Source organism: Osmerus eperlanus, chromosome 15 (genome assembly GCF_963692335.1).
Source record: "Osmerus eperlanus chromosome 15, fOsmEpe2.1, whole genome shotgun sequence".
NCBI lineage: Eukaryota > Metazoa > Chordata > Actinopteri > Osmeriformes > Osmeridae > Osmerus > Osmerus eperlanus.
The window spans coordinates 13,271,866-13,287,764 of record NC_085032.1 but is presented as its reverse complement, the minus strand read 5'-3'; positions in this window follow the sequence as shown (position 1 = coordinate 13,287,764).

Here is a 15,899-nt window from a genome sequence, read left to right as displayed (position 1 = left end):
TAAACTTCTTTCTGGAGCAGCACTTGGTTGCATATTGTTCAATTGATTGGACCTGACATGTTGCTATTCAGCTGTAAAACAGGTGGCTTGCAATAATTGGACAAAGCTCCCTTCATAGTCGAAATGAAAAGTCATGGACATTTGTCCAAGGTGTATAGACAATACAAAGAACACAGAAATGCTGGATAGCATACCACAATATTCCAGGACTAATCATTTCTTGGTTTTATTCAGCAAAATAGTGTTGCCAAATGTGAACATGTCAGTACAGGCACACTTCTAAAGATACTCTGATGTCCTGTGCCAAACGTTTGACCAGGGAAAGAGTCGTCTCAGCCTGACATTGCCCAGTTGTTGGCCGCTCTTGGTTGAGTGTGTGTCTGTATCTAAACAGCAGCTTCTCCGTCATTCACATACCACATCTTACAGTGTGAGACACCAGACTGGACTGTAATTATGGCTAAATTAATTCTGAAGTAGAAACATAACTTGAGCTTTGAGACGTCTTCATTGCAGAAGGCTAGCTTGAAGATTATTTGGATTCCCATTTAGACATATGAAACCCCCCCTGTGCGTGAGACTGTGACTGGCATCTAGTCAGTCCGGACCACTAATACAGAGCTGCATGTTCCCCCTGCTGCCATTCAAATAAACAAAACCAACTGTGTCTGCTGCAGGCATCTCTCCACACACACACACACATCCACACACTTTCTAAGTAGACTGAACAGTCATTCTTTCTCTTTGCCCTCTTTCCAGTGGAACTACCGAGAGCTGTGTTCCATCCCTCTCACAGGACCATAGGGGTGCGGTTGTGTGTAGGGGGTGTGTGTGGAAAGGGAGGGGGAAGGGGGTCAAGGAATGGGACAGAGAAATGGAAACCTTTGTGGGTCAGAAAAACAGCCAGGCCTGTGTGTCGGGCCGGGATCCCTCAAGTGGGAAGAGGATGAGGGAGGAAGAGGCGAGGAGGGTGGTGGTGTTAGTGGAGTAGAGTGAATATGTTATGGCTGAGAAAATTACCTTCAGGAAAGGGGTGTTCAATGGAAAGGTTAGGAGAAAAAAGGACAGTGTGGTGAGACTTGGTGGTTTACCGGAGCTTAGACGGACAAAGTGCCAAAGATGTCCCGTGTGAGGATCTTGCTGTTGGGTCAGACAGACAGACAAACAGACACTTCCAGAGGCCTCCGCTCCCAGAACCTCTTCCAGAGGCCTCCGCTCCCAGAACCTCTTCCAGAGGCCTCCGCTCCCAGAACCTCTTCCAGAGGCCTCCACTTCCAGAACCTCTTCCAGAGGCCTCCGCTCCCAGAACCTCTTCCAGAGGCCTCCGCTCCCAGAACCTCTTCCAGAGGCCTCCGCTTCCAGAACCTCTTCCAGAGGCCTCCACTCCCAGAACCTCTTCCAGAGGCCTCCGCTCCCAGAACCTCTTCCAGAGGCCTCCGCTCCCAGAACCTCTTCCAGAGGCCTCCGCTCCCAGAACCTCTTCCAGAGGCCTCCACTTCCAGAACCTCTTCCAGAGGCCTCCGCTCCCAGAACCTCTTCCAGAGGCCTCCGCTCCCAGAACCTCTTCCAGAGGCCTCCACTTCCAGAGCCGCTTCCAGAGGCTGAGTGGGTGGGAAATGGAAACTTCCACACTCGTTTCTCAGTCGTGTCTCAGAGGAGCACGGAATAGAGGGAAGAGGATAGAAGGATCAAAAAGAGAGAGAGTACCTGCATCCCAAAACCCCCTCAGCTCTGGTCACATGGACCTGCTCTCTCAGCTGAGATTGTTCTTCTCTCTCTTCCCCCCATGAGGCCCATTCAAGTGGTTTATTGCACAAAATCTAATAGTCAATAGTCTACCATTACCAGTACAATGGGTTTCCGGCATTCCTGAATGGAACAGCTGTCCCCATCCACAGCAACCTTGTCCACTGCAGACTAACCTTGTTGCATAATACCTTCTGGCATGGGGGCACAGTAGCCAATGACGTCAAGCTCGCTCTCTCTCATTGACGAATATCCCAGAAAGCTTTTCTGTCAAGCAAATCTAACAGTAGACATCAGATAGACCAGGAACATCTTCCTGGATCCGCTGGCTCCTTCCCAGCTGTTCTCAGAAAACCCAAGGTGCTTCTCCAGAACAGCAGCCGTCACCACATTTCAGAGGCTCTGCTTTAGTGTGTTTGCTGAGTCGACCGGGCAGGTTCCTGGTCTGTTGACACTACTGTTAGAATGACCCCCTGCAAATCTCCTCCTTCATGGCTTCACGGTGAAAACCTGTGCCATCACCCAGACCCACATGTGCTCCTCAAATATTTAAACGGGGCCTACATAAACAGCTCTGCTCAGAGGAGCAACACTCAACACCGCTTAGAGAGAGTCCTCCTCCTCATCAGTCTAGGCACTGTTGGCCAGATAGGGCCAAGCTAAGCACACCAGCATGTTTTTACACCCTTAATACATTTTTCATCAGGTTTAAAAAACCAGACATTGCCATGCAAAGGAATACCACTGGTGTGACTGAGTGGGTATTGGATATTACTGAAGTACCAAATTCAGTTTTTCTGAAGCAACCAGCATCCTGCGCCAATTTCCGGTAGCGTAGTAGCTTATCAGCCCATCCACGTATGCTTACACACATAGCTTATCAGTCAATCCACATATCCACTTGGTGGATGAAATAAACTGGGTGTTCAGACAACATGATATATAGATTGAGACTCAGAGGAGAGAAGAAAAGAGAAGGAGAGAGAGAAAAGAGAGAGAGAGAGACAGAGATAGAGAGAGAGACAGAGAGACAGGGAGAGGGAGACAGATGAATCCTATATATCTTTTTCCTATATGTCTTGTGTTCTGGAGGTCAGAGGGGCCCCGTCCACCTGGGGTGTGTGTTGTGTACGTTCCCCTCCCCATGTGAGGGTCAGCCGTCCCAGTGCTCAGTGGATGAACATCCTAACGTAAATACTGAGCCTACCTTAGCTTTGAGAACACTTCCTCTCCCATGACCTGCCCAGCCAATCAGATCTGACCTGCTGCATGGGGAATCGAACCTGTGAAACATCCATCTGTCAAAATGAAGAAAGAACGGTACAAAAGGTCAGAATGTAGTGACATTCTTTACAATAAGGGCAGGATAAGTTCAGACCACAACAAAGACAAACTCAAAGAAATGGACCACTCAAATGAATGGACTAAATGTTAACATAAGGGATATGGAGACCAGCATTGGTACAGTTTATCTGTCAGTAAACGACCACTCAATGCAAGGCTGACAGATATACCACTGAATGACCTAGCTTGTCCAGTGCATAGCAGTCAATGGACCCAGGTATAACATGTCTGGAATATGCAATGCTCCAGAGTCTGGGGGCCTGCACTGGCACATGGTACACAGCTCCCAGCACAGACACGGAGAACGTCCCGGCCAGCTGGTATGAACATGTAAACACGCGAGCGTTTTTCTTCATCCTACCTCAGGAGGATCCACTCTTCATGTGCAGCTCCACGTCTGCTCAATGGCCCGTGGCCAAGCTAAGGTGGGGGGGGGGGGGGGGGGGGGAAGGTCAACCTAGAACGAAAACGGAGATGTTGAATGCGTCTAGGACTTGTCCTGTCCTGACCTTAGACAGAGATGTCTGCCTCGCAGGGGAAACCCAAGTGTGTTTCGGGAGGACATACTAACAAAAGGCCTGGGACACAGCCTACCTGAGCACTGCCAGGCTCTGCACTCCAACTTATGTTGTTGAAGAGCAGTCCAATAAATGACTTACACAGCGTGTCGTTGTTTAACCTCCGAATGGGTCTCAGCAGAGAGAGAGTTCCTCTGGTTCAGAGGGAGGTCTACAGTATCACACCACGCTCCCAGAGCCAACGCAAGCAGGCCCGGCGCAGGGTCCACACCTAAGCCTGTTTTCACTGCTCCAGCATTCAGAACCGCCTCAGACGGAGATGATGTGACGGTCTACAGATACAGAGAGAGTGGAAAGTGATGAGTGTGCACGGATCCTGGAGGAATCCTCAGCACGGCAGTCCCCCCCCCCCCCCCCCCCCCTTGTGTGACCTGGCCTGGTTGCTAAGAGAGAGACATAAGCAAGGCAGAATGATTATCCCAGGTATTACCTTTGATGGTGGGCGGACAGAGTAAACATCAGCAGAAACAAGGCCCGTCGATGACAAACCCAGAGGATGTGGACCCTCCGAGGGTTCCCCCGGACTCAGAAGGAAGAGCCCCCCCTTCTCCTGCTTGCTCTCTTTGATAAGAAGCGCCAGCAGCATGAAGCACTGAAATCCACAGGAACTGTACTGTACATAAGGTGCATGTGTGTTGGTTCATGGGGTTTGCTGAACAGAGATCTTAGGAGATATTTACATAAAATATGCACATTAATGCAGTTTTTGCAATTCAACGCAATGCTTCCTTGCTGGACCCGCAAGACAGCCACTGATTCATTTATTTATTGCTGATTTTGGTTCTGCATGAGGAGCAATTCTCCATAAAGACAAATACAGATCAATGATGCTCAAGCCAATGATAACAGGGACTGCTTTGGCTTCTTGGCTAATGGTGAGACACTCACACACACACACACACACACACACACACACACACACACACACACACACACACACACACACACACAGCCACATACTATACACAGTTGGCTCTGGCTGAATCTGGCATGCTTTTAAGTAGGTTTCATTGCCTAATCATTAAAATCTCGATCTGACACTGAGGATATTAATGACCATGAACATTAAGCTTCAAACTAATAGAGCACAGTCACGTCAGTACTGTAGTAGGCACGGGCTGCAATGATTTATGTGACAGATACAGAGGAAGATTGTCTGAGTGATCCATCAATATTGTACACACACAATGTCCTTTGACACATTTACACCACATCAAACAACTGATGCTGCTTTGCCCATCATGGGCACAGACTCCAGTAATGAGGTGACCTACAGTATGCCTCCAGATGGACTTCTCTGAAGGGTATTTTCAGTACATAAGAAGACTGGATTTGTAATATTCTTGATAATATTCTCGATTACAAGCTGTGTTAGTAAATCAAGGCCTCTATGAAAATGATAGATGGGTTCTTCAAATGCGGAATGACTCAACTGTAAATAGACTTTCATCTGAGGTTATGTCAACATGTGTCTTGTTGATTCTCTTTCAAAGGCAAAAATGATAGACCAAGTGGTGTTGGTACTGCTAGTACCAAGTCTTGTTTGACTAGGGATGTTTTCTTATTTGGTGATGCCTGACATTAGAGGTTGTTTAAATGTCTACACGTCTTCAAAGGGACATTCCAGCTGTTGAGCGGAGCCAAAGCTGAATCCTGTCTTGCGGCTCAAAAATTCCACGTTTCTGTTTCAAGCCAACATGTGATTCTCAAGGTGGCAGCTTGTTCAAGATACCTTTTAGCAAGCGGAATATTCAAGCATAGCTTCTCCAGCTATGCATGTTGAAAAATTGTGCATAATCATTATCAAGCGTTCTTCACGCACTCCTACTGCCTCAATCACATTTGGAAAACACGTGTACATTTTTCCACAATTAGTTTTATCTCTGGCACGACTAACTATCTTTCTCATGTATTGCATTTCATTCAATGCCTTGAATGCTGTTGACTGCCAACACAGGTCAGTTCAGTGCTAAAGCAGTCATGGAGGAGGTTATTGAGTTCTGAATCTTACTGGCTAATATTGAGCTGATTCAGTACACGCACCGTGATCCATATCTCAACTCTCTCAATCAAAAGAACAGAGCTTTGACTTGAGAACTGGGAACTTTGAAATCAAAGTCGTTCGCATACCTGCATGCGAAGGTCAGCTTAATGGGATAACAGCTGAGATATCCCATATGGCCCATCAACGCCTCCGTAAAGACACACTCACCCACACTGAGTTGCGGATCACCTCGAAGACACCAGACAGATAACAGGTGAAACTATATGTAATATTGAAAGCAGATTTTTATACTGGCAGGGTTTGTATGTATGTGTCAGTGCCAAGCACAATACTAGAGATAATCAGAAACACCTGCCTCCAAAATGAACAATTCAGATCTCAGAATGCCACTCAGCATACAGAGAAATTGCCTCTAGAGTAACAGCCTTCAACACAGGAGACCAAACATGATACATGAATACAGGGTGGTCTTGGTTGAAATGGACTGCTTTGTGGCCTTCAGTAATCGTAACTTTTCCCTGTTTGTGTCTGAACTCTCAAGGTGCAGGGTTCTGACTGCACGAGAGGGGAAGTGCATCTCAAACAAAAACAACATTGCAGAGGAAATGAAGAGAAAGAACACTGTGGTACAGGTCACATTTGACACGGCTCCTCAGGAAACCTGTGTTTCTCTTCAGATCTGCTGCAGAGGCCATTTTGCAAACAACGTCTTCAACTTCCAGTGGAAACCTGTGTAATGTACTAGCCGTGCAAGAGGGGATGTACGTTGGCAGTTAGCACATTGAAATAAACAAAACAAACAAACAAAAAAACACACTAGGACAAACTGCTCATAAGTCTAGCGGTACTGTATATCAGAAGTGTGTCTTGAACTTGTCTGAACAATCAATCTGAACATATCTAATGGGATTATAATGAGTATGTGGACATCCAGGGTAACACTCTGGGGTAACAAATGACATTACAGACAGCACAGTACAGTACATCTGTGACTGTTTGTTTCAGCTCATCCCTATCATACTGATTTATAACAGTAAAAAATGCTGCCTCAGGTGTCTTCAAAGTTCATCACTGGAGCTCTGCTCGACTCGCTCCAACAGTTATTCATTGTTGCAGCGAGGCACTAAAGAACATGGCAGAGAGTTTTATTGACGCGCCCTATCCATGGAGGATCAGCTCTGTTTTCTATGACTGGGCTGAACCCATTAACACTGGCCAACTGGAGACAGACATACGCTTTTCCACTGCTGATGCCATTCTTGCTCCTCTGAATACCTCACGATCCTGAGCAGGGCCCGAGGCAGAGGGAGAGGAACTAGCAAGCTGCAGCTTTCACCTGGAGGAAAAGTCAGTTCTAGTTCCCAGCTAGATGTGGACAGTAGCATTCACACATGACACACCTTCTTCTGGACTGTGGTGCACACGATCTTTCATATACTGGTTGTTGATATCTTGATATCTTTATACACATGAGCACATGTCATGGTACTCTGTTGGTCTACACTGGGCCAAAAGAATCACTAACAGCACAAGTTAGGGCTTTGACCTGCAGTGTTGAGAAGACCTCAGAGAGAGAGAGAGATAGAGAGAAGAGAGAGAGAGAGAGAGAGAGAGAGAGAGAGAGAGAGAGAGAGAGAGAGAGAGAGAGAGAGAGAGAGAGAGAGAGAGAAAGAGAGAGAGAGAGAGAGACAGAGACAGAGAGACAGAGAGACACAGAGAGACAGAGAGACAGAGAGACAGAGAGACAGAAAGAGGGAGATGTTATATGTAATACTCAAACTGACCATGACGCCTATATTATTTGTGATAATGCCTTTATTGACTTGACTTAAGAAAGCAGCATTGACTTGACTTGAGAGAGCAGCATTGACTTAAATTGAGAGAGCAGCATTGACTTGACAGAGCAGCATTGACTTGACTTGAGAGAGCAGCTAGACGACAGACAGGGTTGAGACTGGGACCAGGACCCGAGACCAGGTTGACCTGACCTAGCATTGATGCTTTGTGCAGCTGTTAACACTAGACAACCACCAGGGGATTGGTGGAGAACTGAACCAAGGTAGGTGACCGCACTGGTCTCAGGCTGCTTGGTCTGATGCTGCAGTACCCAGAGAAACTGACACTGAGTATCAGCTGGAAGTCTCCATTGTGATGATCCATATTTGAACTGTTGACACACATGTCTAGCTTTAATGTCCCTAAAATATTCAACACACAAAATGCCTCCAAGAGAACCCTCTTTAATTCGAATGACGGTTCATTAAGTTGAACGGCAGTGAATTACTTCAAGTGTGTTATCATGAAGGCAAATGACAAAATACAGGACAATGTCCGGCAATTTATTAGATGAAGAGTAGGTCATCTTTGGCAACGAGCCACACTGAAATCCATAATTTGTAAGCCTTGCGTGTTATGACAACATGAAGGATCACCACCAGGCTCCCAGAACCTTTCACAGCGCCATAAAGCAGACCAGCAAATCTCCACCCCAGCAGCACCCTCCTCATTCATCATCTTCATCAGGGTGTAGCACCAGAGGATTTATAGGCTCATCCACCATTATTCAAACGTTTAAGTATAAAGTAAGGCTTTACAATGACCTTTCCACTATTCTGCAGGGGAACATTAGAACCACAGAGCAGGCAAGCCCAGTCTCTCTACTTCTTTTTTTCTCTCCTTCTGTTTCTCTTTCTTTTTTCCTTTTCTTTCCTCTCCTCTCTTTCTTCTCCTGTTCTATCCTCTCCTCTTCCTTTCCCCTGCCTCCTTTCTCTCCGTTCCTCCCCTCCCTCCCTCCCTCCCTCCCTCCCTCCCCTCCCTCCTCTCCGCCACTCTCAGAGTCGACCATGGAAACCATGGAACGTCAGATACTTCACTGGATCTCAAGTCGCAGTAGGCAAAGCTCAAATGAACAGCAGGTGTGACATCATAATACATGGTGTTCTTAAGGGATCGAAGGCCGCACAGCGAGTTCTGCCCAAATATCTGCAACCTGACAGGGGATGAGGCATGTCTCAGGGAAGTCCCACAGATCTCACCAGCCAATCTGAGAGGATATGAGCCATGGGTCTCACCACGGTTCTAGAAAAAGTTCTGTCAGGATCTTTCTCACCTCAGGCCCAGAACCAAACTCAGGACATCCCGCCACGTGCCGAAATGCTGAAAAACAACTTGTTGTAAATTCCCCTGACTATAGGGAATACCGTTGAAAGGGAACTCTAACAGTACTGCATCAGTGCTTTTGGTTGAGTGCTCCAGAAGTCTGAAAACAAATCTGAGCAGAGACGCTCCTCCACACCAGGTTTATTATTCTATGGAAGTCAGTGGGTCATGCCAGTCTGTTTGGTTCAGATCAAAGAGCAGGACTATGAACTGGCCAGTTTTCCTTTGTTTTATTACCATGCCACAGGCCACATAGAGACTGATATGGAAATGAAGCAACGCAGGAGCTGGCCTGTGGTCTATGGAAGGCCACACTGAGTAGAATACGGCCTGACTTTCTGACATTGGAGCAACACAGTCCACACCACCCCAAACACTGTAGCAGAAAACCTTGATCTCCTTGAAGAATCACATAAACGCCATCGTGTAAAACGATGTTCTGTTCACCCGCTTTCAGCAGCGGCAGTGGCGGCATTGAGGTGAGGTAGAAAGAAAGACAAACACTGTCATCCTCCCCATCCATCATCCTGCTTTCCACTCAGAGGAGCTGAAGAGAGGAGAGGAAAAGTGATGAAAAACAAGAGAAACAAAGAACAAGAGTTAGGGAGTATGGGGGAGGAAGATGGAGAGAAACCAGCAGGAGAGAGAAGAGAGACGGAGAGAGAGAGAGAGAGAGAGAGAGAGAGAGAGAGAGAGACAGAGGGAAGGAAGGAAGGATGGGGAGAGAGAAAGAGAGAGAGAGAATGAAAGGCGGAGAGAAACAGAGAGAACAAGGCTGCAGGAAGAAGGAAAGGCAGCAGAAAGGGAAGGAGAACATGCTCCATCATGTGGCTTCTTCTCCAAACACAGCTACTCTCTGGTCACTGAGTCCAGCTGGCCAGACAGTGTCATTGTTCGCCCGGTCGTCCCAGCAGACCAGATCCTGACCACAGGCCCTGTGGCCTGGACCTCACCTCAGCCATGCTGGCTGATGGGCATGGGGCATGTGCAGGGCTGACAGGTAGGAGAACATAAAATAAACCCTATCAAACGCAGTCAAAAAATGACACTCCACATAAACAAAGACTGGATTCACAATTTGTTTCAGAATTATGGCTTTTCTGAAACGGGGGGACACGAGAGAATGAATATAAATCAGACATAGTTATGGAAAGTATGGACTTTTTAGACCCATTGCCAGTAAAATACGAGATGGTGTTATTCTCAACGTTACGAAAATGTGTTGAGTTTTACTGTTTCTTATACACTACTTATACTTTACCTTGAGCTGTGTTGCTTTAGTGAGAGTCTGTGTGTAGATTAAGGACAAATGACTTTGCAAAACATGATGACCCCAAACTCCACAAGATCTTTTACTCTTTCATATACTGGTTGTTGATATCTTGATATCTTAACACTGAGCACATGTCATGGTACTCTGTTGGTCTACACTGGGCCAAAACAATCACTAACAGCACAAGTTAGGGCTTTGACCTGGAGTGTTGAGAAGACCTCAGAGAGAGAGAGAGAGAGAGAGAGAGAGAGAGAGAGAGAGAGAGAGAGAGAGAGAGAGAGAGAGAGAGAGAGAGAGAGAGAGAGAGAGAGAGAGAGACACACACAGAGAGAGAGAGAGAGACACAGAGAGACAGAAAGAGAGAGATGTTATATGTAATACTCAGTATAACGCTGATAACACATCCAAACAAGGCTTGTATTTCTCCTTCCTGGAGAGCACATCCAGTTCATGTTGTTCAAAAAGGCTTTTAAGAGTGATTTAAGTTTTTTCCCCTGCCAAGACAGGAGAGGATGACGTTGTTTGCTGACACATTGATAGTGTCCAGGAAGGGTAGTGGACAGAGGTAACATGGAAACTCAACTTGAAAGATGATTTTTGGACGAGTCTCTGAAACCATTTCCATACTTATTTGCCAACCGCAGAAAACGTCATGAACATTATCTGAAATACAAGCTTTCAAAAAAATACCACATTGTGAAATTTGGTCAATTCCAACCAAAAGTGTGTATTTTTGAAACTCAAAAGCAGCTGTGTGCTTAATGATTCCAAAGCTTATAATGTGTTTTATTTGCTTGAAAAAGTCACACACCACACAGCATTATACTTAGTAGGATACCTCTGGTTGAATTTTCAACTAAAAGGCTATGTAAGACCGAATCCTGAGCAGAGCAATTATTACGATACGTTTGAGTTCATGTGTGATATGTGCAATGTGTTTTTGTGCATACATTAATGTGCCCGTGTGTGTGTGTGTGTGTGTGCACTCCTGTATATGTCCACGCATTTACGCGTTTGTGCGTGTGTTCCACCGCGAATTGGACAATGACCCTCTGTTCAACGTGTTTGACTTGAGCCGTTTTTGTGCCAGCCTGCGTCAGTAATAACTAGGGCACCCTGCTGACAGGGGGAGATGTTACGTCAATGATATCCACGGGGAATCACCGGGCTTTGGCCCTGATGTCAAATGAGCCACATCCACTCTGAGCCAGTTGTTATACTGTACTCAACACTCCATGTGAGACCGCAATCAAATCTGTGAAAAAGGTAACTATCTTAGTATTAATATTCATCAGTACATTTACATTTACATTTATGCATTTAGCAGACGCTTTTATCCAAAGCGACTTCCAAGAGAGAGCTTTACAAAAGAGCATAGGTCACTGACCATAACAACGAGATAGCCCCAAACATTGCGAGCAGCCAAAACACAAAGCATACATTGTGGAAAACCAAATAAGTGCCAAAGGGAAGAACCATAAGAGCATGCAGTTAAACAAGTTACAATTGAACAACATGAAACTCCCCACAAGAGTGCAAGAGTGTACCTGTAGAAAAAACAATCAACAGTAAAAATATTTCACAGCGAGTACATCAGTAGGTGATGATGGAGTTTTAGCTCTTAGAATGGATATATACGGTATATGGATATATTATCCATCAGTAGAGAATGATCGATAATATAACTTGAGAGCCATTGCTTTCTTTTGTTACAGTCATGGCAAATGTCGATTGTGTCAGACATAAGTGGTCCTTTAATATGGTCTGTCTTTAGGTATGATTCGGGTTAAAAGTGTTAAATTCAGAGGAGCAGCGTGACTGCCTGCCAGCCCTGTGAGAGAAGCTGTGCGACCTCCAGCGATCATGTTTTGGCCTCTCAATAAATCTTTTATTCTGGAACCCGCCTGCGGCCACGTGGCAGGACCTGCGTGTTTACGAGCTAACTGTCATCATCTCGTCCAAGCGACTTAGGACTGATGGAGGCACGTGACATGCAGACCAGCTCAGCATCATTTCCCATCAGTGACCCTCTTCCTTGTTCCGATTGGATTCCCAATCCCATTTACCCAGGGAGAGCAGCTGGATCCCTCAGACCTGCCCACGCATCACGCATTGAACAATTGACCACAAAGAACCATGTCGTTCTGTAATAAATAACGCCACGGTACATTTCACATGTGAGAGTCACTTAAAATACCCTGGCTTTTGTCCCCAACATATGTTAATGCATGTACAACCTGTGTGGAGGAGGAGGCAGAGAGAGAGGAATGTTGTTTTGCGGAGGCTCATAGTGTGTTCTTTGAGTGCGTTTTACGTCACTACCACCCAGGGTTTTCCTCCCCATATGGGCGAGGGGCAGGAATGTGTTTCCTCTGCCTGCTCTTGATGACACGGGTCACCTCGTCGGCCCTCTCCGAGCTGGGCCAGAGCAACACATGGAGGTGGAGGAAGACAGACCAGCAACGCAGGCTGGGGATCTTCCAAACACGGGTGGAGGAGAGGTAACTCTGTTCTGACCTATACAGAGAGCAAGCACAAAACGTTCACGACATTCAGAGGGAATTATACAGGGCGTACATAAGTAGTGTTGGTGTTGTACAGAAGTTTAAACGTCTATAATGATGACGATGACTGTTGGCTGAGTAGGCACTGTCTCACTGAAGTCCCCTCAGTTGGTTATTTCCATCCATTCCGTCTTTGATGTACTGAGATGTGCTCTGTCTTTATGGACCACAAGTGTCAGAGGCACACTGTCAATTGCCGTCCTCTCATTGAATTTGAAAGAATGGAATTCCAAATGCACATGACATTTAAGAAACCCAAATAAACCTTTTGTTTGTACAGCATGTTCTGTTGACCTAAGTGTTGAGGGTCGGTATTCCAGTTTACAGCTGGTGTTGCAAATATGCAGCTGTCCTTGCTAGTATGGGCTCAGAAGGTTTACCCATTCTAGTCTAGGTGGAAACTTGGCACTGTGCATAAGGCGATATGGATCATTTAATATATTCATCAGACAACAACCTGATCAATCAACAGAGCAGTATGGTACAAGATGATGATTTAATCGTTTTTGGGAGGAAAAAACACAAACTTTTCTACAGTGATTTGGAGTTCCTTTGAACATAATTTAAATCTAATATCAGCATGTTTTCCCAGCATGTGTGCCAGTACTCCCTTCCAATTGTTTTTCATTTTCAAGCAAATAAATCTCTCAAATGTTATTGCTGCTAAATCAGCAAGATGGATGCATGGCGACAGAGCACACTGAGCCAAAAACTCATTGTCGTTTTAGGCAGCAGAAGGCAGGCTTCACCAGTCCAGCTCTCTGTGTTCTGCAAGTTTTCTGCAAAAGGAACCACAAACTGTATCTGCATGTGTTGTTAAATCCAGTGAAGTTGGTGCTCTAATGGTTCTGAATGGTTTGGATTCAACCTGTAACAAACTGCAAAAGCAGGTTTCAGATCTAGCCTGCTTAGCTTCACCCGTGCAGCTGGTGAGGAGAATGCAATTTGGTGAGATGTCTGACTGCTTTATGAAACAGTCTGTGATTCTGAGCCCTTCCATATGGAGACAGAAAAGAAGAAATATGAATAGTCAATTGTTCTCTCAGTGCCCTTAACAGTTGTATTCATTTTTATACACTTGTATTTTCAAGGCAGGTAATGTTACATAATTTCTTCAGCATCTGCATCCCCACAGCCGGAGTCTGGGTTTCTAGGCACAACAGACAGCTTTCTCTCTGTAGTTGACTCAGCCAAACACACACACACCCACACACACACACACACTGCTCCAAGTTCAATATTGCATATTCACTATGGCGACTGTTAATGTGATGACTAAATAAGTTTGAAAACATCCCTTGTTGTCAGTCAGATCAAGAGGGTTATGACTCTGTCTTTCCACAAGCCAATTTAACAATTAGGCCGCCTGGTGAATTTCATGTCAAATAATGAATGAGGTTGTTTATATCTATTCAGACCAACAACACAGGGATTCATTAAAAAAAGTGCAACAAGATCTTGATTCATAAATCTTAATTGATTGACCCTATTCTGTACCTTCAGGTCGGCCATCTTGACGTTCATGTCCCAGTGGTGTGTTCTCCATCTGGAATGACTACGCTGCTGTGTCTATGGACAAGACTCCTCAAGTCAGAGGTCACTTAAAGGTTTGTCATTACAACAGCACGGATAAATACCTCAGAAGGCAAAGCTCCTCGACAGAAACCTGGCCAGCCTACAACAACACTGGAAAAGAAAGCAGTTGACTACAAAGAACGGATAAAGTGGAAGTGTAAAACGACATAAACAGTCATCATTGCTCTTGTAACATGACTAGCACAATGACAAGAAATCATCAGTTGTACTGACAAAGCTGACAGTGAAATAACCAAGGATAGAGAGGATTACTCTCCATTTTCACTGAATATATTATTTGCCTGTAAAATGACAGACAAATCTCAGCCCAGAGTAATGAAAAATGATACCTGCCTTTTATTCATCACTGAACCCACAAACTGTAAAATGACTCTCTGAGAGCCAGCAATGGTTCATTTTTCAGACGTTCTCTCAAGGTTCATACTCAATTTCGAAATGTTTCTAGCTCATAAATGGCTGCGGTCATAGAAAATAAAACCTGTTGTTTAGGTTTGCTCTATTTAGTTTCCTTCCGAGGCCTGGGCTCTCCCCTCTCTCCTACTGCTGCTTGGTATTCTGAGGTGCTGCCCCTCTGCCTGAAGGCAGTGGACACAGGCCCTCAGAGGGATCATTGAAACCAGGAGACCCTCCTGAGGGCAGCGAGGCTGCGCCCCTGCGTATGCATGTCTCTGGGTGAGTGCTGCTCATACATACAGTATTCTGCCAGGACCAAGGCCTGAAACAGGAACTGGATACGTGTGCCAGCGCAGGGATGCAGAAAAGCAGAGTACAGTACATCAAGAGTTTAGTCTAGTACTGTATTCACTCCCTCGTCTTTGAGTAAACACAAAGGAAGGCAGCAACTGGCCTGATTTACTCTTGACCCACAGTTGACCTGCCAGCGCTTGAATACAGACACAGCGTTGGGTGAAAACGTTCTCGTCTAATGTTGTTCCCAGTCACACAAAGTCTACATCCTGATCAAACTGATTGAAGTATTGAGCCGACAAGTTCAAGTTTAAATTCTTGGAATAGGATATTGGTGTCCGCCAAAGATGAGGGGTACTGTAAGTCAATAACAGTGAGGGGATTCTCAGGCCTTGGTCAGATGAGAGAGGGAGAAGAGGGGTGTGATGTTGTTATTCAAAAATCTGTAACAAAAAAAACCTGTGACCCTCGGATGGCCCTCGTAGTAACCTGGCGTAGCCTTCATCTCTTTCTTTACAATGAAAACTTGCCGGTGTTCCATCTTATCCAATGGAACATGAGATGGCTTGGCAGTTTGAAGACGCACATCGGGTCAAACTGCCAGGGAGATGTGATGTGAGGTGATGTAATGTTTTGCCGGTTTTTGGAGCAGACCCTCTAAGCTGGCCTTCCTAGACGTACTTGTCTGCGCAGTTTCTAAAAATCAATGTGTATGCTTGGGCAGATTAATGTAATATCCCAGGATTATAGAATGAAAACAGAGGCTTGTGATGCTGTTTGGCAGATGAAATAGTGTAGGGACAAAAGCCAAGAAAAAGTAATAGTGGGAGAGAAATCAAATTTAAAAGGAGTCAAAACACTGGGCGAGGCAAAACAGGTTGAATATACCTTAACTATCAACAACAGATGCAGAACCACGTCACTATATTGTACTACTTACTGGTTTA